The 23873-nt window shown below is 39.4% G+C and overlaps 1 long non-coding RNA gene and 1 pseudogene across 1 annotated transcript in view; one reads left to right on the top strand and one right to left on the bottom strand.

Annotated features, from left to right (window-relative positions):
• The window catches only part of LOC107159589, a 25425-nt pseudogene extending 24009 nt beyond the window's left edge, over window positions 1-1416 (bottom strand).
• A 17754-nt stretch (window positions 1417-19170) lies between these two features.
• LOC125614063 overlaps window positions 19171-23873 on the top strand; it is a 55141-nt gene continuing 50438 nt past the window's right edge. Inside the window, exon 1 of the long non-coding RNA XR_007344708.1 lies at window positions 19171-19289. This is a non-coding gene — a long non-coding RNA (uncharacterized LOC125614063). The remainder of the gene's footprint in view (window positions 19290-23873) is intronic.

Below are 23873 nucleotides of genomic sequence, written 5' to 3' on the forward strand. Positions count from 1 at the left end.
AAGCCAGATATACTACTTCCACATACAAAGGCAGGTTTTCCCAGGAGCAATTTACAAAAAGTACTAAGTCTGGGGTACACTGGATAATATGCAGTTCTTTGCCATGATGTGCTGTGTCAAACTTAAGAAAATAATAAATTAAAGTGTCATCTACTACCATGATCCATGATAGTAGCCTGGTTCCCACATCCATAACAGTAATTTAATGCACTGAAAATGGTAACCACTTTCCAATCATAGCACCAATTATATACTTTCATTACAAGATGGTGAGCATGCAAAATTAGTGAGACCATTGACATGGTTAAATGTTTCAGAAATGTCTTGTCCAAACATATAGCCAGCACCTGGTGTTGAAATACCCCAGCCACACAATCATCTAGATCTTACCATAACAGATCACACATTGAGCCCTCATGGTGAACTTCTTGTAAATGATCCAGGGCTCTTACATAATATATTGTATCTGTGAATGGAGAAAGGTCACCACAGAGACAGAATAACTGTCCATCTACTAAAGCTGTATTTGGAAGATAATCAAATAGATCTGTAAAATATTCCCAAACATTGGCATTTACATACTTTCATAGACATTTATCATAAAAGCCATGGGCAGAAAGCACAGTGTAGGCCTCAACCCTCCTCTGTTTTACAAGCCTCTCAAGGATTTCTGCTCCTTCCCCATTCCACCTGTATTGAATGAATTTGAATCATCTTTTTTTTCCCAAAACCTTATTCCTATCTTTGGACTTTCAGGCCACTTTCCTAACAAACCAACACTTTAATGAAACTGCCTTACAGCTAAAGTGTAGGATCCAAAGTGTCATAGTCCGGCTAGGCTGCCCAAGTCCGGCTAGGCAAAATAATGACAGGTAATAAGCAACTTGAAGGTTGAAGCAGGAACTACTTTATTGCCAGTGAACTCAGCAGGAACTGAGAACTCAAAGTAGTGGGCACCCAGGGTAGCAGGAGCCGCCTCTCTGCAGACTGCAGAGGTACATATACCCAACTAATTACACACAGCTTAACTTAATTGACATTATCTTGACACAGCATTCAGTCATTAAGGAATCCTCATCATCTAAATGGCTTGCTGGCGTTACTTCACAAACCACTCCTCTTGGCATGCTGCCAGGCGCCATCTTAACTTGGTTGTGGCCCTCATCACAAAGTTTTCTCCATAACCTCAGATGGACAGCAGTGTCCTTTTTTCAATATTTGTTTATTTATTAAAAGGGGGGGCTGGGGATTGAATTCAGGGGCACTCGACCACTGAGCCATGTCCCCAGCCCTATTTTGTATTTTATGTAGAGATAGGGTCTCACTGAGTTTCTTAGGGCCTCACTTTTTCTGAGGCTAGCTTTGAACTCACAATCTTATTGCCTTGGCCTGTGGAGCTGCTGGGATGACACACATGTGTCACACAGTGCTGGGAGCCATTAGCCAAGTAGGTATGACAATTTCCTTGCCAGAGTACCCCATGTTGCTGACATGTTGCAGTGACATTGAATGTAGGTGACCTTGCTCAAGGACCAGGGTGGATTAGGGTGTTCCTGGTTTAGGATAATTGGGTTTAGGGCGTTCCCAATTTAGGTTCCAGGTTTAAGGTTTAAGATTATTCCTGCTGGGAATAGGGCGTATCCTGCTGCCTGAGTTCCCCTTGAGTTCTCACGGGATTCAGACAGTATATTTTGGGAGACAGAAGCCCAGTGGAGGTGGATTTGGGCAGAGAACATGGATTTCCCCAGAACGTGATTGTAGACAGCTGGTGTGAGTTTGGGAATAAAGAGTTGCTGTTTGAATCTACAAGCTGTGTGGTGGCTCATGATTGTGTGCCCAGCCAGACTGCGGCAACACAGCTCTCAATGTCTTTTGCTCTCTAGATTGTTAAAAAAAATTTTTTTCTTAGGATTTGGTGTCCACAAAAAGCACTCAAAAGATCTTTTTGTCACACATCAGGCATTATATTGGGGGTTTTAAAATGCCCTGCATAATACAACTTAGCTTTCAAAATCAGATGCAGATTTCACAAGTTTGAAACCAGGTGTTTGAGAAACAAAGTTGTTGAACAGAAAAATGCAGCACATCCTGTTGTTAAACCCACACACATATGGGTGGTTGTGGCTGCTCTCACTGAATAGACAGCTGGAGGCCCATCCATGACCTTGAACTCCTTAGATTTCATTCATGACCTTGAGCCCCTGGGCCTCCAGAGGGTTTGCAGAAACAAGAATGCAGCACACACCTTTCACCCCCCCATCATGAACACACTATATCATTTATAGACAATCCGGCTGAAGCACTATGTGTCTTTGTACCAATATGTGACTCTATTTGCATTTATATAAAATCTGTATTAGAGAATGCTGAGCCAGAACCTGATGAAGCAGAGCTGCTCTCTTTCTCTTAAAAAGAAAACGACAGCTCTGAATCTATTTCAAGTCACTGATTTTGTAACATATTTATTTGTTACTTTGAAAAAAGCAAGAATAAGAATGATATTAAAATGATGTCTATTATAAGCCCACAAAGTATTGAGTCCATCCTGCCAGCAACTCTTATAAAAATGCAGGTATGTCACCAAAGAAGAGACAAGCCAGCGCCCAGCCACACTGTGAAAGCTCGGAAAGCTATATATTTTACTGGACATTTCCTCAGCTCATTATTCAAGGTTCTCCTTCTCAGGGAATGATGGTTTTAACAGCTAATAAAGTATGAGAAGACCTCTTCCACTTCAGTACTTCTGGTTCTCCCAGAACCAGGTTCTGCAAGACTTAGTCTTCAGCTGGGCATGGTGGCACACAGATGGTATCCCAGCAGCTGGGGAGGCTGAGGAAGCAGGATCACAGGTTCAAAACCAGTCTCAGCAAGTTAGGAAGATCCTGACTCAAAATAAAAAGATTTGAAGATGTGGCTCAGTGGTAGAGTGCCCCTTGGCTTAATCCCCAGTACCAAAAGAAGAAAATAAAAATAGACTCAATCTTTGTGACATTCAGACCCAATTTTTGCTGTTTGTAACTCTGAAAAATTGCATCATTTAAACATGTTTTGAAAATGATAGTAGCTATAGTTAATGAGTGCTCACCATAGTGCTATAAAGCAGATACCTCCACTGATTTTATTGTCACTGTAATGTCTCCAGGATAATCCCACCATATTAAGATGGTGGTTTTATGGGGGTTTCATTTGGTAGCCTCTAGTCCATTACTGTCTCACAACAGATGTGAGATGTGTCCTTGCAAGTCCCACTAACCCAGACTATTTGAGCAGTAGTAGATCCTGAGCAGACCCCAAGAGGGCACAGAGACATCCATGCAAACTCCACAGAAGATGTTGCCTTGGCTGTCTGCTGCACTGCTCAGCAGTTCTCAGCCAGGGAAGTAGTCACATCTAGGGGACATTGGGCCTGTCTAGAAGCATTTTTGATTGTCAAAATTGCAGGGGATGGTTGTAAGACATCTAGTATGTAGGGAACAGAATTGTTACACAACATCATGGACATGCCCCTAATCAAAAACAGCCTCTGGCCTCTAAGAGTAACCATGCTAAGGCTCAGAAACCCTGGGGTGGATCATACATACTGCACAGGAAAGCACTGGGCCTTTTCTAGTTCCTTATTTTATTTCCAGTGCTTTAAGAACAGGGATTATCTTCTTACTAGGGGTCTCCTACTATTGATAAATGGAGGAAAAAACAAAAGAAGAGGGGAGGGAAGATACCCAGTATATTCTCAGAAGCACCATAAAGCCTGCAGACAGGAGATTTACTAATTTGGGTCTGATGGTGGTGTTACAGTCACTCTGTCAGAGTTCTACCATCCTACCCAAGGTTTTCTAGTCTAAGTTCAGTTGATGATGTCCAGCCAGATGATCCTCTTTGAACATCAGGCAAGAGTCCTCCTAAGCCAAAATTCTATTTAGGAAGTAATCTTTCCCTCTCCTGTATCCCAAGCATGCACAGTGATTCATTGAGAACTTCACCTGCATACACACACACACACACACACACACACACACATACACACACACACAAATTGCATGCAGAGCCATCATATCTATTGCCCCATGCCAGAGGTTGTTGTCTGAGACAGTCTGATGCTGCACATTCCAGAGTGGTCTCTGCCATGCTTCACTTTCCCTTCCAAGGTGCTATCAGAGAGAATAAAAGCTCCTGTGAGATGCAGCGTCATGTAAAACTAGACTACTGTCCTTTTCTCTTAACCTGAAAAGTTTTTCCTCATCACAAACATTCTAAGCTCACTCCAGGCAGGCATCTCCTGGTGACAGATTGAGGATCAAAGCAGAGGAGAGACTATTGATAGGTATCTACATTCTCTGCTCAGCTGCCAAGCCTTATGTCACACTGGAAGATACTCTATTAAAACAAGAAGTCCTTCTGCTCAGCAGTCACTCATAATTCTGCTTGTTGTCCATGAAGCATGTGTTCTCGAAGACTATAAACACAGGCCCTGACCTGAGAGAGTAGAGAGCAGGCTGCCAAAAGCACCTGCAGAGTCACTTTCTTCCTTTTGGGGGAAGCAAATTTCTTGTGTTAGCCAGGGCTTTTACTGTTGAGACTCATGTTTCTTTGACAATGAGGTTTGCTTACCCTGAAGGACATGACTACCTAGGCTGCATGTGTGTGTGTGTGTGTGTGTGTGTTTCTCTGTGTGTGTCTGTGGGGGTGCATATATGTGTGTTGGGGGCAGGGGGAGGTACTGGAGATTGAACTCAGAAGCATAGTACAGCTGATCTACATCTGAAAAATATCCCTAGCCCTTTTTATATTTTATTGTGAGACAGGATCTCAATAATTTGCACAGGCTGGCCTTGATGCTGAGCAGTGCAGCAGACAGTTCCCTTACACACTTGAATAACAGACATGTACCACTGTACCCAGGGCATGCCCTCTTGGGTATAGCTAATTCCTAGAGTCAGCCATCTACCCAACTTGTTCACCATATGCAAATTAACCAATCTAGTTCCTACACCACCTATCCCCTCCCTATTGGGCTCCCACCCTTCCAGGCCACTCTCTGCCAACTCTAATTATTACCACTGTTTACCAAAGATGAGTCATTGCTTCCCTGAATGCTGAAGTATAACACCAGAGAAGCATATCAAAGCAAGTGTAGAGTGGAGAGTAGAAGCTTTATTAAAGGATAGCAGAAAAGACTTCTCCTCTGAGGAAGAAGGGGACCCAAAAGGTGGAATCCATGGAAGGGGGAGGTCTTCTCTTTTATATAGCTAAGGTCTTCTTTTAATCTTCCCACATTCCTGTCCTTTTTTCCCCTTTATCCTGCAGTGATAGAATGCAGGTGGGAAGACTAAAAGGTGGAAGATAGGGTGACTGAAGGAGTAATCTGGGCAGAAAGGGTCTGGGGTGGTTTGATTAGCACCTCCTTGTTTGCTGGGAGCTACTTCATTAACAATTCCTTAGGATGGGTTCTGGGCCTTGGGCACATTAACATTTTAATTTCCCCAGGTGCTTTTCCAGTCTTCTGGGCTCCTTTCTAAGCCAGGTGTCTCTGACTCAGTTACACTAGGGGAGGACCTATAGCAACCCCCTAGCAACCACCAATTAGCATGAGACAGGAAAAACACTTGGGATGCCAGATGACCCTCCAGTAGTTTTGGTCATTCATAACATGTTAGGAAACCATGTAGTTTAGCACATACACCCCTCATGAATTAAATCAATCAGTTCAAATGAATCCCCCTCTTTTACTAACCAATCACCCCTACCCAACTTGTTCCCAGCAATGAATGTGCTAATCAGTGTGAAGAGTTGTTTGATTTTCCTGTGGTGTGGAATGATTTTCTGTGTGATGTTGTGATGCATAGAGTATAAAACCTATAAAATCTCACTGAACAAAGGACCCAGACTCACTCCTCAGGACCACTGCATCGGAAATGGTTATGAGTCCCAGCTTGAGCTTGCAATAAAGACTCTTGTTTGATTGCATCAGATTCAGCTCCTGGTGGTCTTTCGGGGTTCCCCCAAATCCCGCATTAAAGCCCCAACCTGCTAGAACCCACTGAAATGATTGAAACATACTAATCCTAAGTAAACCTGCTTATGCTGCCTGATCTTTTCTGCCTGCACAAACACAGTGAAGCCTCTTTTCCATATTCTCCTTCACCTTCCACACACTCTATTTATGACCAAACCTGGTGCTTTCCACATGGCTCTGCACTACTGTTTATAGAAAACTGTAGCTCTCTGTGATGGTATATCTGTTTCCATGAGTCTCCTGTATCTGATTAAAACAAACCCAAGACAGTTTTAGAACAATGCCAAACTTGTAAAGCTTCTCAAAGGGCAACTACATCCATAGCCTACACCCCTGGGTCTGGGTCCTGGGGGTGCACCCAGCCCTCTTTTTTCTGTTAGTCCCTCCCCATCTTAATGGTGGAGAACAAAAAATGCTGTCAGAGGTGGGAGTGGAGAAAGGCCACTGCACTTAGGAAGTAGGAAGTGTGCAAGCAGCTTTACTAGGTTCAACTATAGTATGACCTAGGCTGGACTGAATCTTCCTAAATAATGGAGGACAGATGTGATTGGTGGGAGCATGAGGTTCAGGGAATAATTCTATAGTATGGGCCCATTGTGTGTCTTTATTTTCCAAGAAATGATTTACCTGCAGCCTTGCCTGTCTTAAGTGAAAAGGGCATGTCACATTCTTCAGCAAACTGTCTGTTTTTGCAGGAGAAAAGCAGGCCTGAAATAATGTCTTTAAGAGGAACAAAAGTTACCCTACAGAGAGGGATTTTGTGACTCTTTCCACACACCAGAGAGATTAGTATAATTTCTCTTAACTATAAAATCTGAATGAATTAATGGTTAAGAATCCAATAAGAACCAGTCATCATGGACCAAGGTTACCTAGAGTTACCATGGCAGTGGGGATCTGACACTCTGATGTCCTCCAGCTGTCAGTTCAAAGTCAAGTGGTAGGACTGGTTGGTACTCTCTGAAAATTTGAGATCCCCAATAAAAGTAAAGTGCAGAAAATGCACACTGCCTCTCTTTTCTCTGAGAGGACCCATTATCTCTCTTGAGAGAATCCCCTTTCCATGTCTATGCCTTCAATAAACTCATACCTATTACTCTGAGTGATATGACTGAAATCTTTTTGACCTGATTACAAAAAATTGGGGTTTGAAGTTGGGGTCTTATTTCTATCTGAATTTCCTTTAAGGTACCATCCCTTTATCACTAAACATTTTAAAAGTTCTCATGATCTACATTGAGCTTGCTCCAGCTACTCTGTCAAGATTTTCAGGGCCTCTGTCTCCAGTTCTTTCAGGAAAATCCACAGGGCTAAAGCATAAGGTAGATCTAAACACTGTTACTGTCTTTCTCCTCATACTCTAGCAGGTAAGTCCACCAGGAGATAAAGTCAGACCTAGTTCCTGAGCAGCAAAGGCCCTTGGTCCCCACTACAGAATCCAAATGGTCAAAAAGGATGGGTATAATCTACAGTCGGTGAGGCCAGGTTTAATTTAGATGTCTCCACAAGATTGATGCAAATTTCCATCACTTTTACACAAAGATTTGTATGTGAGGTGCATGCTAGAAATTTACCAACACAAATGGGAAGCCTCTGTGATGAACAACCACCAGGATTTTATAAAAGAATTATTTTGAGCCTGAAATCTCCAGCACAGGGACCTCTAGTGGATGCTTGGCCCCATAAGACCACTTCTAGTTCAACCAAGGAGAAATGAGAAGTGCTCTTATCTCTTCCCTTCCATCCTGTTAAACCTAATCAAACCACAAGTACATTTGGCCAATCAGAAGTAATCCCTGCTCTGACATCCCATCAACTGGAATCCACTACCTGGCTATACCTACTCTACTCACTCAATTTATGGTTCTTAATATGAATCATAAATCTAGTAAAGAATGATTTGCCTGAAACTAGAAACAAATTATTTGTTAAAAATATATGCCTACTGAAAAACATGTATATATAATACAGAAAAAAAAGCAAGCACTTTAGAGTTGATGTGTCCATTGGATACAATAGGCACTGTGCCTGTGTTCCATGGAAATCTTTTATTTTGAATTTCTAAGAAAAATAAGTACATAAAATCTGCCTTGGAATATATTCATCTTCACAACAGCTCAGGAGCAAAATGTCACTTTTAACCTTATTTTCATAGCAATGAACCCATGAAGACAGACGCAACTCCTTAGGACTCTCAAATTTGGGCTCCAACTCATAGCCAGAATTAAGTCATCCCCAGGGCTTCTATGAACTTAATCTTCCCCACATTTTATATTGGTACATTAGAGTTGTACATATTGCTGCGATTTGTTTTTACATATTTGTACATATGCGCACTATACACAATATAGCAATATAACTTGACCAATATCACTCCCCAGCATTTTCTCCTCTGTCCCTGCCTCCCACTCCTTTGTGCCTTTTCTCTACTATCTCCCTTTGATTCTTCAGGAGAACCACCCTCAGCTTTTTTTTTCTCTCTAGCTCCATATATGAAATACAATGATTAACCTAATTTTGACTTGTTTCCCTTAACAGGATGGTCTCCAGTTCCATCCATTTTCTTGCAAATTACTCTTTCCACACACCAGATTTTGAAACTCAGGGAGATTAGTGTAATTTTCTTTATGGCTGAATAAAACTCCATTGTGTATCTCTACCATATTTTCTTTATTTATTGATCCATTGATGGACACCTAGGCTGGTTTCATAGTTTAATGATTGTGAATTGTGCTGCCATAAACGTGGGTAGGTATATATTCCTGTAATATGATGATTTCAATTCTTCAGGACATATATTGAGGAGTTCTAGCTGGGTCATGTGTTATTCCATGCTTTGTGTTTTGAGGAGACTTCATACTGATTTCCATAGCAGATGTACTAATTCACAGTCCCACTAACAGTGTAAAAGTGTTCCTTTTTCTCCACATCCTCTCCAGCATTTATTACTATTTGTATTCTTGATGATTGACAATCTGACTTGTGTGAGGTGAAATTTCAGTGTAGCTTTGAATTGCATTTTCTTAATTGGTAATGTTAATCAAAGAAGAATCTTTGATTAACATTACCAATTAATGTTTTCATTAATTGGTAATTAATATTTTTTCAGGTATTCATTGGCCATTTGTATTTTTTGAGAAGTCTCTGTTTAGTTCATTTTCCCATTTATTAATTGGATTATTTGACTTTTTGAAAATATTTAACCTTCTGTTGTTGCTTGTTATGATGCTCTTGTCCCTCCACTACTATAATAGATAAGAAATTGAGAAAAACAATAAGTTAGAGTAGTACTCTTGTTTCCAAGTGACAGAAAACCAATTCAAACTAAGAGGTTACCTAGTGGTGGTGAGGTTTTTCTTTGTGTTTTTGTTTGTTTGTTTTGGTACTGGAGATTGAACTCAGAGGCACTCCACCACTGAGTCACATCCCCATCTTTATTTTTTATTTTTATTTTTTAAAGAGAGAGAGAGAGAGAGAGAGAGAGAGAGAGAATTTTTTAAATATTTATTTTTAGTTTTCAGCGGACACAACATCTTTGGTTTTTTTTTTTTTTTTTTTGTATGTGGTGCTGAGGATGGTACTCAGGCTGCACGCATGCCAGGCCAGCGCACTACTGCTTGAGCCACATCCCCAGCCTCCCCGTCTTTATTTTGTATTTTATTTAGAGACAAGAGTCCTGCTGATTTGCTTAGGACCTCACTAAGTTTCTGAGGCTGGCTTTGATCTTGGGATCCTCCTGCCTGAGCCTTCTGAGCTGCTGGGATTACAGGCATGTGCCACTTCACCTTGCCCCTATGTTGTTTTCTTTTAAAAATAAGCATCCTGTGGGTGTTCTGACTGAGGCACAGCTAGTTTCATGGATCACTGTCTTATTATTTCTCACTTCCCTTTCCATTTTCTGGCCTCCCCTGTAGCCACAAGATGGCAGTAAGCTTTTCACGCTCACTTCCAACCGTCATTTGTGGCCTTCTGGAACTGTCTGGTCCAGCTCAAACCAGCTTAGCTAAGTGTCTCTTGTTCAGGGCACTTTCATGCTCTGACTTCTCAGGACTTCCCACTTACACCACGTGGGGTGCCATGCAGTAGGTGGATCCTGGGAGAGAGGGTGAGTTATTTTTGGAAAACAAAAACTGGAGACAGATAATACACTTTGGGCAGATTCTTCTTTGATTAATAGGGGAATCGCTGTCTGCACTGGAGAACTGAAAATTCTGTCTATGTCATCTCATGGCACTGCCCAAGCACCCAGGGACCAGGACATCCCCACTTCATAGAAGAAGAGAGCAGGGCTCAAAAGATTTAAATATTCTGTCTGAGGCCATGGGCCTTGAAAGTGGTAGAGTTTAAATATGAAGAAAAATTCAGCTTCCAAAGGTATGTTTTGAATCAGTCTTGGCCTCCCAGCTCATTGTTAGTCTCCCTTAGGTCTAAGAAGATTATCATAGACCCAGAGGAGGAAGAGGGAAAGCAGGAAGGTTAAAGACTTTCTGACAGCACCTCATGGAGGTCCTGTGCTGGTCAGTTTGTTGCTGAGTTTAGGAGGAGTCCTGCCTACTGATGTTTTCTAGTGGTTTCCACACATATTTATTTCCATGTTACCTTTGCCATTCTGGCACTTTAACTACTTTTTGTTCACTTATTTTTCTTAAGTAATTTTCACTGTTATACTTACAAAAACATTCTGAAAACCTCAACTGTTTGTGACAAATTGTAAATCAAATTGAGTAACACTTGCCTCAAATAAAAATTAGTTTCAAAATCCCATGGAAGAACTCAATGAAATACTGGCCATTTGTGCACCACTCAAAATTATCCCACATCTGAGGTGAGGCCTTCAGACTGAGTTTGGAAAATTAGAACTGGTCACACCAGAACACAAATTACCCCTGCTGTTCTCTGCCACATGATGCAATTTTTCATTCTTGCAACCTTCCTTGCACTCTGAGAGCAAGGTCAGGGAAGTAGTGGCTCCTCTCAACTAGGATGCCAGGATGTTTTGACCACCCCAAATATGACCAAGTCCCCACAATTCATCATTAGGCTCCTAGTTATGGCTACTGCATCCCTTGTTTCTGAACACATACCTTTGTAGATGTATAATCTTATTCAGGGGACTTGGTTCCTTCCAGCACCTTTTTGCCTGACCATTGAGTCATGTCATAACCCCCAATTTACCTCTTCTGTGATTATTGCTGGATAAGTGCCCTGAAAAGAAGAAACCAGGTTTTCACATTGTCCCCAGGAAGCTAGACAGTACTATGCTGAGCATATCTTTGCCCACTATCCTTTTGTTCAGCTGCTATTCAGATGTCTCCTTTCGATCAATCTCCATGGAAAGAAAGAGGAGCCACAAAAAAGCAATAAGGGCCTTTAAGAGGAGACAGCAAATGCCACTCCCTGTACAGAAAAGGAAACCAGACCTAAGGGCCTTGGTCTAATCATTTGACACAAACAGCTGTGGCAGAGCAGTATTTGATCAATATTCCCTGATCCTTGGCACAAGTTTTTGTTTTATTCAGGCTGAGACTATTTCCACCTCAAATGACACTGATCTCCTAGCTCCAAAGACAGAGGGTGCAAACTCTTCAGTTTAAAATAATCTAGACTCTTGGTAAAGCCATAAAGTCACAATTACATTCTCTCACCTGGGAAATGAACCACATGACCTACTAGATTCTCAAACTTCTATAGAAATAGAAATAAAAACTTTGCATCAACTACAAAGCTCTAGAGAGCACCAACCCACCCTTCCATCACCCTGAAATCTCCAAGACTTTTCACCCTGTGGATCTGGAAGGCTTCATGTGACTGCTTAAATGGGAGGCTGCACATAGAATACATTTTTCTCTTTCTCAGAAAGCAATATGAAGTCATTGTGTCTTCAAGGATTCAGGCAGTGGCCTGAGCCCTTTTCTATCACATTTTGTCACTCAGCTCCCTGATGCTCATTCCTGTTTCACAGTTCGGTTTCAATCTGGCCATCTCTGGTTTCCTTCTCAATGCAGGTAGGGGTCACCCTGGGGAGGTGCTGCATCCCACCTGCCCAGATTCAGTACAACTACAATAGAAAGGGAGCTGAGTAAGGGTGAGAGACACAAGGAGGCTAAGCATCAGAGGTCCAATTTAAAGACAGAGTTTCTGCCAAAAACTCATAATTCCAAAAAAGGGTGGTTTTATGGGAAAGGAATAAGTGAGAACAGAAATCTTTCCTTAACAAAAATACTTCCTCTACACTCACTGTTTGATTTCAATATTTTGGGTAAGAACTTTATAATTTGCACATTATTTTTTGAATAGCTAAAAACTAAGAGGACCCCAAATACTCAAGAGGAACAATGTGGCTTGGTCAACCATGGCATAGTTGTTCTACAAGCTCTTAGGCACACTTAAAAATTATGGTATAAAAATACAGATGTTCAATTTAGATAATGCTAAAATGTAAAAAAAAAAAGTTAGTTAATTGCATGTATGCTGAGATTACTACTGTGCTATCTGATGCTGAATTTCTTGAGCAAAATGTTTCAACCTATGTACAAGTATAATGGCTAGTGAAATTTGGGGGAAGTATGTAAAAAATATATATTTAAAAAATTGACCCAAATACAGTCCCTGTCCCTACTCAGAGCTTCATAGCTGCCTGGGATACCAAACTCTGGCCTGCATACCCTACACAGCTGTCCCTGGGAATTTAGGCTAGGAAGCTCATCCAAGTGTGCCTAGCCTTTCCTAATTCATGGGAGGTGCCACATCAAGAAGAATGGCATTAGATTTTGCAGAGTGCATGTGGTCTTGAGGAATATTTTTCTAAATTTTAGGGCTTGGAATGGACATTCAAATGAGACTGAATGTGCCAATTTTTCTTGGGTGTTGAACCTTTACACTGACCACAGAGGTTTACAATTCAGGGTGAATATTCAAAAGCGAACTCTTTATTTCTTGCTCCTCCTCTAGTATTGTAAGGAAACTCAAGGTCATCAGACCATGCTGCCAGCTATGGCCACAATTCTCTTTGTCTCTTTCTCTGACTCTCTTCCTTCTGCTTATCTTCTTCAGCAGGATCCCACAAGGGAGTTCATTCATCAGCACTGCTTAAAGCCATATTTTGGCATGATGATTGTTAACACTAATATGAAACTAAAGCCCTGGTCCTCTTCCTTGTTGGGGCTGCTACCTGCACTAGCCAGAAAAATCCTAGGGGAGTGTGGGCCTTATCTGCCATGACCAAGAGTCTGTGCCAACAATAAGCACAGCACCTTGACCAATGTGCCCAGAAAGGATGGCTGCATTAATTTAATCTCAATATTCCAGAGGGTACTGATGCCAAGTTGTGACTCCCAGAGACACATGACTAACCATAGCTGGGAAGATCATGAGAACATTGGTAACAGTGTCAGCTTGGCTTAGCTAGAAAACTGGCCTTTAGGAAAATGGCCCATCCCTCTCAACAAGATCTGAGGACCAGGTCTGGTTCCCATTTACCTACATTTCATGGAGGAAGGGGTGGCTTTTTGCCCCCAAATGTTTCATTTCTTTTCTGCTCCCTGGCTCCCTTTCCTATTCTCACCTCATATCCATTATTCTCATTATCATATGCAGGACAACTGTGTACTGGGCATCCCTGAACTCATAGTCATGTGCCTTAAGCCTTCCAGTCAATTGTTCAAGAGAAATATGGTTCTCACTTTATAAATGGAGCAAAACTGGTCCCCATAGTACCGTGGATGCTGTTGCTGAGAAGAAAAAGTCAAAAACACCAAAAGGCAACATCTCTAGCAATTAGAGAAATGTAAATTAAAACTACACTAAGATTTTATCTCACTCCAATCATAATGGCAGTTATCAAGAATACAAGTAATAGCAAATTTTGGTGAGGATGTACGGGAAAAAAAAACACTCATACATTGTTGGTGGAACTGCAAATTTGTGTAATCTCTCTGGAATACATTATGGAGATCCTTCAGAAAAACTAGGAATAAAACCACATTTTTAACCAATTGTTTCACTCCCCAGCATATGTCCAAAATACTTAATATTAGCATCCTACAGTGACACATCAATGTTTATAACAGCACAATTCAATAGCTAAGCTATGGAACCAACCTAGATGCCCATCAACAGATGAATAAATAAAGAAATTGATACACACACACACACACACACACACACACACAGGAATATTATTCAGCCATAAAGAAGAATGACTATATGTCATTTGCCAGTAATTAGGTGGATATGGAGGCTATCATGCTAAGTAAAACAAGCCAATCCCAAAAAACTGAAGGTGGCATATTTTTGCTGATATGTGGGGGCTAAACCAAAATAATGAGACAAAGAAAAAAGAGAAGTTTAGTATATTATCCAAAGAAATGTTAAAGGATGGGAGCAAAGATAGGAATAGAAAAGACAGTAACATGAATCTTACATAAGTTAGATTGTATGAATATGAAAATACATAAGAAAATTCCCCCATCATGCCCACTCAAAAAAGTGGGATTCCTAATTAGAATAATTATGAATTATAATTAGAAATTTCTATGTTTGTATAATTTTATCAAAATGGATTTTATGTCATGTATAATTAAGAACTTCTCAAATAAATAAATAATGAATAGTAACATGAAACCAAATTGATGGCATCATAGCTTAATGATGAAATATCTTTAGGTACATTCCAAAATTTTCTGAATCTCTCCCCCAGTGGAGGCTGCCAAGGGTGTTCAGACCTGAGAGAAAGTTAGAAATTCAGGATGCTGCATAGAGGAGAAGAAGAGACCCCACCCTTCCACATTCATCTTCAGATAAAGAGATGCAATGGAGCAGGCAATCTCAAGCTCCCTGCCCCACCAACATTTAACTATGACAGAGAGGAGCAGAGTGCATTTTAGTGGATCAGTGAGTATATATTTATTTATTGGCAAGTCTATGGAGTAATTTATAGAATTAGGAAAATCTGGAATCAGCTTTTCTGGATTCACAATGAAAGCCAATTTTTTTTTCTTTGAAGAGATAGACCATTGAGCTTTTCTTTAAAAAAGTCTTCTTTGTATTATTTAACTTTTTGCACCACTGGTATTTGGGGAGTAAGACACATAGATCTTTTAAATGTTATCTGCTGTTTGCATTAATACATGTAGGCAGGAGTATTCAGTTAGTAATGCTGTTTCTCTTTTTTGTTGTTTATTTTTTTTTATTTCTTGTAAAGTGCAGAGTGTCAAGTTACAATTAAGAATGCACACCTGGGCAGGGCTTTGTGACTTTTGTAGGAAAGCAGGTGAACTCCCACAGCCAGGGATCCTGGTGAGAAGAAAAAACCAGGGAAAGTGCCCAGGTTGGCCTTAGTCTATGCAAGGCTACAATAATATAGTCACTGCAGGTATTTCTCTCAAAAAATGGCTAGCCATGGAGCAAGGGAGCCCAGAGGAAGCTGAGTTTTACACATGTTTGTGCTCTCTGACATCTCTTCTAAACTGATCATTTTAGTCTTACTCCAGGCAGAATTCAGGCTCAAAATGTATATTAAACTCAGTTGAAGGAAAATCAGACTTTAATGTTGCCATCCAGGTTTGAGTCTTCTCCAAACCACCTACCAAAACTGCTGAGAGCCTCCACCAAAGGAGACAGAGATACACTGACTACTTCCCAAGGGGCTGAAAGGCCATTTCTGTTCGTATACTTCTGCACAGATAAAGAGATAACATCTCAGCACTTTGAAGAATGATTTGGGGAGGTCTTATTATTTTAGAAGGCCCATGTAATTAAAATTTGAAGAATCAAACTCAATTTTTTAGCATTAGAACCCAATAAAATTCTGGTAACCAAGTACACACATTCCAGAGACAGTACATTATTCAGCTCATTTAAATGGAGATTCACAAGATAAAAAGATCTTTTCATGATGAATTCAAACCTTTCAAGGTTCTAGACACAAAAATGTCCAGAGCATGTTCACATGTTGGCTCAGCCCTCACACAAAATCCTTATGACTATGGTCTAGAGGGATGATTCCCAAAGTCTGATCCCTGAGCACACTAGAACTTTTATTTTTATACATAAGCAAGTTTGAGGAACATCAAAGCCACAGAGTTGATGCAGTATCATTGGATGGTGAAGTCTATATTCCTTACCTGGGTATAAGCTTGTTAACAACCTAGGGACGCTTAGCTCATATAGCTTAGGTACTTCTACTGCATTAAGGCTAAAAGGGGATTATTGTAACCCATTTTTTTGTTTCCTGCTTCTGATGCCATGGTTATCTTGCAGGTACTTGCTAGCCAGTGCAAGCCTTTATGGTTAAATCTCAGTAAACAGAGCTTCTGTTAGGAAGCAAGATATATCACAGCCTTTCAGCTCTTAAACAGCTGAGTTTCCATTTACCTCTACAACAAAAAGCTATTTCTGAAGAATTCCTTCACATGAAAGAAGAGTAAACAACAGTCAAATGGGCCTCCTGGGATATCTTCTCTATGCTGTCTTTTTAAAATGGGGGAAGAAATCACATTTCTCCAGATGGACATCCTCTATATTAAGAACAATCCAGACTTTGAGGAGCTTCAAATGAATTTTATGCAGTTCTGTACTGGGCAGTTCTCAGCTCTGATTTATGTTCTTGAGGGGTCATTTGATATCTAGAATATCTAGAAGCCTGTGTTTTCTCATATCTACAATTGGATGCTTTTGGAGGACACAGTTGAACAATGGCTCCAGGAAAGGTACTAATTTAAGTAGGTGCCAGGCCTCCACAGCTGACAAAATGCCTTGAAGTTACTGTGAAGATACTGCTTAACTATTATCTTACATTCCACATAAATTTTCTTTTAAGAAGCTTATAACTTTGTCACTATGAACACTCATGTCATTCACATGTCCAAATATACTATGTCACACATTCTTTGTCTGAAATTCAGATTCAAATTCTCTGATGATTTATGGTACTTCCAATAATTATATATCCCTACTTGGCATTCTTTTGCTATATGCCCTTAATAATACAATTTTCTGCTGCTTGCCTTTAAAACATAGGACTTGGTGGTTTTTTATATTCCTCTAGATCAGCTTGGGTCTATAACTGATAAACCCTTAGTAAGCTTTCCACATTTTCAATATCAACCTATATATTGATGTGTAAAGAGTGTGTGTGATGGATTCTAGCTAGTGTTTGCCCTTGATGTTCTTATGCCCAGGCTATATGGGTAATGACCAAACACTCCATTTTACCCTGAGACTCCATATCATGTAAGAAATGCTTCTCCCATGGGAAAGCCCCACCTCTGTACCCATTAATAACATACTTGGCAACATAAAATAGCAATTTTTATACAATGTAAAATTGGTCTCTTTTCTTTTCATTATTCTTGGGCACTGTAACTTGTCAAAGATTAATTGTGTAGACATTAGTAACCATTCTCTAACTTGTACTCAACTAGTGTCATTTTGACCCACTTCCCTTATGCTTGTTTGCTGCTATGCCAATTGGCAAGTCCTGTGGGAAATACCAATGTACCCATTGCATTGTGCTGTTAAGTGCTCAATTTGGATTCTGTACTTGCTTGCTTACATTGGCTAAACTCCTAAACATCCCTTTCCTGTTTTTTTGGCTTAAATATGAGGCCAGCTGAAGATAGACACGTCACACTGACTATCTCGTTCTTTGGAGAGAAAAGTGACTGTCACTGCTAAGCACTAAAGGCTTAATTGGAATGGCAATGTGTGGTGTGAGAGTTATTTGGGGGGTGTTGGTATAAAAATGTAAACTGAACCAGGATTTCCAGGATCTGGAAATAAGAGGTCCACAATGACTGAGATATATGAAATAGTTCTGTTCATATTATACTAGGTATTACATTGGACTGGATTTTATATAATTATATCACAAATTCTGCTATTTTGAATAACTGTCATTTTCAAAATATGAAGACAATAAGGAATGTTTCAAGTTTCTTGTGATCTGGTGGAGGTGTTTTTGCCTTTGCAATCAGACACAGCTTATTCTGAGTCCCAGCCCAGTTGGTTATTAGTTGTTGGACTTTGTCCACAAACAGAAACACATTTTACATCTCAGCCATTAGGTTTGAGGCCAAGTTCCAAATAAGAAATTTGCCTTTAATGTGTATAAACTATAGATTCAAGGCTGTGGACAGATAATAGGGCATGTGAACCCAAGCACCTGGAAACACATCTTCCTTCTTCTTCTTTTTTTTTTTTTTTTTCTGATAACTACAATTAGAAAGAGTGTGTGTCCAGCACCAAGTGAGAAGACCTTTCTGTGGATCTCCCTGCTCTCACTCAGGGCATTGTCTCTACTGCTCTTGGGCCTGAGGAGAAATATTAGTAAGGAATTTTATCCCTCCACTTGAGCACATAAAAGGATAGACCAGGGGCTTACCTCTTTGACATTAGGGAACCCACAGTTCTCAAATTTGGAAGTTGGCTGCTGTGCTCAGATATTCTGGAGAATCTCGGATTTGAGAGTGTCATTTAAAAAATACATACAGTTCACTACTAATTCTTAGTCATATAAAGGTAATATTATAAACATATTGGTTTATGTGATTGAAATTAATTTCAGCTGTTTCTTTTCACTTTTTAAATGTGAGTTCCAGAAAATTTTAAATTACCCTTGTGCCTTATGCTTTGTTTTTATGGAACATTGTTGCTTTAGGGGGTAGCTTTTCAGCTCAAAGTTCTATCTGTCTCTCCAAAAGACCAGAGAATAAGAAAGTTAAATAATTTTTACAGCAATTTTTATTTTTTAAAAATTTAGGAATAATATGCAAGCATATATAATCCATAAACTGAAATGACCTTATATGCAAGGTTAAATGCCTATGTTTTGCTGATTGGGCTAGATCCCACTTCTAGGAGGAAATCTTGCCCTAAAATAGCATCCAGAGGCTCTAAGGTGCATTTCGTAGGTCTCAAAAGATAATTAAAAAAAAAAAAAATCTGTCACCCTGCCATTCTAGCCTCATTCTTGCCTGAAGTGGATATCATCCCCTGTGGCTCAGAAAGAAGGCTCACTGGGCTCAGGCTGCTGGGGGGAGGGGCGGGGACTGACTGAAGCCCTTCCCAATCAGGAGCCCTTGCTGAAAACTGTCCAATCCTGGGCGCAGCTAGAAGGAGGGAGCGGACTTCCGCACTCGGTTTCCGGATCTTTTTTTCTGGAGTTGGCCATCCCGCTGGCTTTGCTTCCCTCTGGGCCCAGGATCCCGGGTTACTCTGCTGTGCCTGTGCTGAAGTTTACAAGGGAGCAGGTCTGGCTGCTGAGCACCAGGAAATGGTGAGTGTTCTGTGGCACCTGGAGCCTGGGCAGGGAGGCTGGAGGAGGGAGACCGTCAGGCGGGACTGGCTGAGGCGGGACTGGCTGTGGCGGGACTGGAGCTGGCTGACCCAGACTCCAGGAACTCTCTGGAGTTTGCAGGCCTAAGCCCTACTCAGGGCCAGTGTCCCTCATTCCCACTGGCCAGCCTGGTGTGGAGCATGTTGGTGGCCAATACTCTTGGCAGCTTCTCCATCCCCTTGGGGCAGCCACAGGCCCTGCTCAAGTCCTGTCATTCAGGTCGGTGCAGCAGTCTAGAGTCTTCCTGGGCTGTGGTGATTGACACGTGGGCCGAGTCTCAGAATCAAATCTCCAAATGTGGTTTTCCTGCAGGAGGGGAGCAGTGCTGTATAGGCTCCTTGATTATTTATAAGCTAGATACTTTTCAGTTTTACCATCTTTGTTTTCTTTTTTCTTTCTTTCTTTCTTTCTTTCTTTCTTTCTTTCTTTCTTTCTTTCTTTCTTTCTTTCTTTCTTTCTTTTTCTTCTTTTTTATTGGAGGTTTTAATAGAAGGGTGTTTTACCACTGACCCATATCTTTGGTACTTTTTATTTATAACAGTGTGTTAGGTCACTGCCATCATTAGACAGGTTACAGAGTTAACAACGTTATGCAGTTTAATCCTCTGTTACTTACTAAGTTGTAATGTGCAATGTTAGTTGCTTTGCTCAGCTCTCAAGAAAGTCCATAGTTTAAAGTTACTGTTATGTGGGCAGGTCTGGAGCAGCAGAGTTTGGTGAAACATTGTGGTTGCCTAAGAAGAGAGTTTCTTTATTCCAAGGAACTGAACGTCTGAGATTATAGTTGAGGCTGATAAGACACTAGCACAGATCCTCATGGAGGGCTGGCTATCACAGCAGCTAGCATCCTGCACTTTTGTACAGAAACTTTCCCAGGCACTGAGCGTGTCCAGCCAGGAATTCATAAGAGGCCCCAATCTCAGACACTGCTCTCCCATTCTCTGTCACCCCTTTCCACAATCAGAGAAAACTTGCTGTTCTCTACATTTCCACAGTCAGAACCCTTACAGGTTTTCAATATTACTTTTTTCTTTCTTTCTTTTCTTTCTTTTTTTTTTTTTTTGGTACTGGAGGTTGAAAAACAGAAGAATGGTTTACCACTGAGCTGAATTCCTTTATCTATCTATCTATCTATTTATTTACTTTGAGTCAGAGTTCAGCTAAGTTGCTGAGATTGACCTTTTTATGGTTTAATGTATATTGACATTCCTATTGCAATTAAATATATCATTTTTACATACACATGGATTCACCTATGGATTTTGTTTAGATTGTGATTCCTTGATTATTGTAATAGTAAAGTTTCATAATACATTTGTGTCAGGTGATGAAAACTCCTTCTTTTTCTCTTATAATTGAGAAGTGTCTTGGCTATGTTTACATATATTTAACATTGTGTATGGATTTTAGAACTGTATGCTTTGGTTTCTTTTTTCATTTAATGTAAAGCATGTTGAGCTGGAGTTGTAGCTCAGTGCTAGAGTGATTGCCTCACATGCGGAAGGCAGGGGTTAAATCCTCAGCACCACCTAAAAATAAGATATATATATATATATATATATATATATATATATATATATATATATAATGCTTTTTATTAGTTAATTATGGTTACACATATTATTCAGGTTCATTTNAATGAGTTTTATCATCTACACATGGGCTAATTGAGTCTTTTATGTGCTTCTTATAATTTTATTTTCTCATATATATTTAAACCTGGTACATGGGAAACACCATATGCATATGGCACCTATATAAAAAATATATATATATATATGCCATATGCATATGGTGTTTCCCGTGTATATTTCATATATATATATTAAACTGGCTATTCTGTGACCAAAAATGTTCCTGGTCCCTGGTGACCATTTTTCCCACAGTTTATTATGTCTCATTTCCAAAAGGTACATTCCTTTTTAATTTTTTAAAAATTTATATATGAAAGCAGAATGCATTATGATTTTTTTACACATGTAGAGCATAATTTTTCATATCTATGGTTGTATACAACATATATTCACACCATTTTTTTTTCTTCATACAGGTACTTTGGATAATAATGATTATTATGTTCCACCATTATTTCTAACCCCATCCCTCCTCCCTTCTCCTCCCACCCCTCTGCCCTATCTAGAGTTTATCTATTCCTCCCATGCTCCGTCTCCCTATTCCACTATGAATCAGCCTCCTTATATCAAAGAAAGCATTCGGCATTTGGTTATTTGGGATGAGCTAACTTCACTTAGCATTATCTTCTCTAACTTCATCCATTTACCTGCAAATGTCATAATTTTATTTTTTTATTGCTGAGTAATATTTCATTGTGTATATAAGCCACATTTTTAATTTTATCTATTCATCTGTTGAAGGGCATCTAGGTTGGTTCCACAGTTTAGCTACTGTGAATTGTGCTGCTGTAAACATTGTGGCTGTGTCTCTGTAGTATGCTGTTTTTAGGTCCTTTGGGTATAGCCGAGGAGAGGGACAGGTAGGTCAAATGGTGGTGCCATTCCCAATTTTCCAAAAAATCTCCATACTGCTTTCCATATTGGCTGCACCAGTTTGCAGTCCCATCAGAAGTTTATGAGTGTACCCTTTTCTTCACACCCTCACCAACACTGATTGTTGTTTGTCTTCATAATAGCTGCCATTCTGACTGGAAGGAGATGAAGTCTTAGAGTGGTTTTGATTTGCATTTCTCTAATTGCTAGCGATAATGAACACTTTTTTCTATATTTGTTGATTGATTGTATATTATCATCTCAGAAGTATCTGTTCGGGTCCTTGGCCCATGTATTGATGGGGTTATTTTCTCCATTGATATTTAGCTTTTTGCGTTCTTTATATACCCTAGAGATTAATGCTCTATCTGATGTGTGAGGGGTAAAAGTTTGCTCCCAAGATGTAGGCTCTCTGTTTACCTCACAGATTATTTCTTTTGCCTGGAAGAATTTTTTTAGTTTGAGTCCATCTCATTTATTAATTCTTGATTTTAATTATTGTGCCAAAGGTGTCTTATTTAGGAAGTTGAGGCCTAATCCCATGTGATGGAGATTAGAGCCTACTTTTTCTTCTGTTAGACACAGGGTCTCTGGTTGTATTCTTAATTCCTTGATCCATTTTAAGTTGAGTTTTGTGCATGGTAAGAGATAGGGATTTAATTTTACTTTGTTGTATGTGGATTTCCAGTTATTCCAGCACCATTTGTTGAAGAGGCTGTCTTATCTCTAATGCATGTTTTTGGCACCTTTGTCTAATATAAGATAATTGTAATTTTGTGGGTTAGTCTCTGTGTCCTCTATTCTGTACCATTTGTCTACCAGTCTGTTTTGGAGCCAATAAGGTACATTCTCTTGAACCATCACCCTGCGTTTTACATGTTTGGATAAGTACTGCTGTATTCATATGTGTTTTCATGGTTAGATTTCCAGTAATTTCAGTATGTCTCTGTTTCTGGCAGGGAGTATTATGTATCTTCATTAGCCAAAGAGTTTCCAACAATAGATAATAATAACCTAAACTCCTTCTTAGTTTATGAGAATGATTTTTTCCTACTTTCATCATTTCATTTTATACTTCTCTAATTTTTAAAGATTTCTTTATGATTACTCAGTACTTGGATATCTCTTGTATAAATTGGCAGTTTGTTTTTTGCCCACATTTCTTTTGTGATTTCTTTCTTCAAAGATAAGAAAATAGATCCTAAGAGGCAGATGAAGTTTGAGTTTATGGAAAAAGTGTATTTACTTTTAATTATTAAAATTTTTATTTGCCTTTTTTACTTCCCCTGTATACATATTGTAGATTTCTTGTCTGTTTTATTTTAGAGGTTATTTCAAATGAAGTTTTAGGTTTTTGTTTTTTTTTTAAATTCTAACACAAAAAATAAATAAGAAAAAAACTCTCTCTTTCCTATGGATGCAGAAAAATGAATATTTCCCCCAAAACATTTGGTAAGTAAATTGTTGAAGGACACATCCACTAAAACATCCACTCTACTTCTTTGAAGGTTTTTTTTTTTTTGACTATTTTTGACAGTGAATCAAATTTTATTATCTGGGTTGTGGAGTTTAATACACAATCACATAGTATACAATTTCGGCAATCTTAGAAATATTAAGACATAATTTTTTACTTACTGAGTGATATATTGTGGAGATAGCAACAAAAAGATATCTTTATTTTTAGAAATAGTTACATAATTTTTTTTCAATATCTTATAAGCTCTTTAGATTATTTTCTTCCTTGAGTCATACTTAGAATTTGGGCCCATGATATGCTTTTTTGCACCTTCAAGTATTTGCCCCCATCAAGAATCTGGGTTGAGGGCTGGAGTTGTGGCTCAGTGGTAGAGTGTTCATCCAGCATGTGTGAGGCCCTGGGTTTGATCCTCTGCACCACAAAAAAATAAAATAAAGGTATTTTGTCCAACTACAACTAAATATATATATATATATATATATATATATATATATATATATATATATATATATATATATATATATATATATATATATA

Source organism: Marmota marmota, unplaced genomic scaffold, assembly GCF_001458135.2.
Source record: "Marmota marmota marmota unplaced genomic scaffold, marMar, whole genome shotgun sequence".
NCBI classification, from domain to species: domain Eukaryota; kingdom Metazoa; phylum Chordata; class Mammalia; order Rodentia; family Sciuridae; genus Marmota; species Marmota marmota.